This window comes from Rhea americana, unplaced genomic scaffold (assembly GCF_003343005.1).
Source record: "Rhea americana isolate MKP2758 unplaced genomic scaffold, rheAme1 scaffold_5, whole genome shotgun sequence".
Lineage (NCBI taxonomy): Eukaryota > Metazoa > Chordata > Aves > Rheiformes > Rheidae > Rhea > Rhea americana.
The window spans coordinates 4,109,435-4,111,822 of NW_028186645.1; the positions used below are offsets into that span (position 1 = coordinate 4,109,435).

General features: G+C 42.5%; 1 non-coding gene across 1 annotated transcript; it reads right to left on the reverse strand.

The window, feature by feature from the left end:
- Positions 1-519: 519 nt before the first annotated feature.
- Positions 520-592, reverse strand: TRNAK-CUU (transfer RNA lysine (anticodon CUU)). The gene has a single exon. It is a non-coding gene; the product is annotated as a tRNA-Lys (tRNA).
- Between the last annotated feature and the right edge of the window lie 1,796 nt (positions 593-2,388).

Below are 2,388 nucleotides of genomic sequence, written 5' to 3' on the forward strand. Positions count from 1 at the left end.
CTCCCTTGACCTGCTGGCAACACTCTTCCCAATGCACCCCAGGACACCATTGGCTTTCTTGGGCACAAGGGCACATTGCTGGCTCATGGTCAACCTGTCATCCACCAGCACTCCCAGGTCCTTCTCTGCAGAGCTGCTTTCCAGCAGGTCAGCCCCCAGCTTGTGCTGGTGCCTAGGGTTATTTTTCCCCTAGGTGCAGGACCCTGCGCTTGCCCTTGTTGAACCTCATGAGGTTCCTCTCTGCCCAGCTCTCCAGCCTGTCCAGGTCTCTCTGAATGGCAGCACAGCCCTCAGGTGTGTCAGCCACTCCTCCCAGCTTGGKATCRTCWGCMRACTTGCTGAGGAGGCACTCTGYCCCCTCATCCAGGTCATTGATGAGGAAGTTGAACAGGTTGGGATGCAGTACTGAGCCCTGGGGGAYGCCACTAGCCACAGGCCTCCAGCCAGTCTCCACACCACTGATGACAACCCTCTGAGTTCTGCCTTTCAGCCAGTTCTCAATCCACTTCAAAATACATACGCCCAACGTGGGGCTCGAACCCACGACCCTGGGATTAAGAGTCCCATGCTCTACCGACTGAGCTAGCCGGGCACTGTGGTGAATGTCSTATGGCACCTAATTCGTTATTGGTCTTCAGGTCACTAGTGGAGAAAAAAATGTAAAACAACACTGTCTCAGTCTTCTTTCCATTAAAAAAGTATTGAAAAGTGAAATAGTACTGAAACGGCAGATGGCTATCCAGTACTGTCACCTGAATTACTGCAGGACTGTTGCAGATGGATATGCTGTAGGGACTACAGACTAGGGTATATATTTATGTTTTACAACAGATAACCTATAAAACAGAAATAGATTACTCATTTACAGTTAAACCAGATTTGGAGAAATAGTTACTTAACTCACTCCCACCGGTTTCATTTTTGGAAGATCTCAAATTCCTTTCAGATTCTGGCCTTCAGTGCCTTCTCTGTTTCTGAAAATGGAATTTAAACACATTGAAAAATTCTTCCCATAGTTTACAAGAGGATTGTCAATGTCAATGAACAACGTATCCGGGGAGGTCAGGTCCTTTATATTCCCTGAAACTGCATTTAAATTGACCTGTGAATATATATGGACTCAGGATAGTCCTGATGGCTCAGGATACTGTTTCTCCTTGTGTCCAGATCAGGGTTGTGAATCTATAGAAAAAAAGCCCAACAGCTTCATGGGCCATTAATCTATCTGTAGTGTTTCTGATTGCTGTGAGGAGTGGAGTTTTTTGAAGGGGAGAACTTTTGTATTTTACAGGGATTACTATGCTAATTCTGTATTTGTAGAGTTTCCTAAGAAAGTTCCAAATATGCTTTAGTGGTAAAGAATATTTAAATAACAGATTTGGGATCATAAAATAACCTTTTGTTTTAAACTACAATTTGCACCAAAAAATGTAAAAACTTCATTTTTGCTGACTTTTCTCTGGAGCTTTCGAGACCACGTGAGCTCTTCGGAGGGCACAGTCTTCCATGTACATACGAAAAACTTTTCAAGGTTTGATATTTCCTTCTGTACAATGGAATCATTGCTGAAATCCTAACACATTGTAGAGAGAAAATTGTTTCCTGCCTGCTCTTCTCACAAGGCACTCATTCCAATGGATTTCTGGAGGCACAGCTAGAGTAAAGGCTGAAAATTTCCCCATTAGATTGCCATAATGAAAGATTTCTTTATAGGTTGCACTTCATTTGTCTTTGTTTCATTTTTCCTTATAACTGCTTCCATTATCTGGTTATCTTGAGGTATTGTAGTATTTACTAGGATTTTAATCAAAATCTATTTTGTTTGTTTTTCTACTTGTATATTTGCACTTATTCTTACAAATCAGAAAGAAATACCTATTCCATTTTTTAAAACAGTATTTGATGCTTATAATGTTTGAGTAACAGCCTTTACATCTTGGCTCAGCATTCTTCATTCAGCATTCATACTCACTCATTACCCTCCCCTGTGTCTCAACTTCTCTTCCAAGGAGATAGATAGATTACTACTGGTCCAGGAAGGTTGAAAGAAAGTCACCTTAGACTGCTCTGTGCTGCCCCTCGCAGTTACCAGTTTCAGGAATTATTGGCCAAGGTTCCTGGACATCCCTCAGCATTCATTTCCACACAGGTCTTTGACCTTCAGTATCTTCCCCCACCTTCAGGATCTTTCGTAGGCAGGAGCTTTTCCTTCTTCTTTCCAACTCRCTTTCTTCTTTCTCAGACCACTTATTTTCAGGAACCCTTCCTTTTGGCACAGTTTCTTTTTCTGGAACTGCAAGTCCCCTGTTTTCCCAATCTAAAAATAGTTTATGTGCAGAAGCATAAACACATGAGCAGCCTCCTAATTGGTGGTTGTGTTTATGTCTC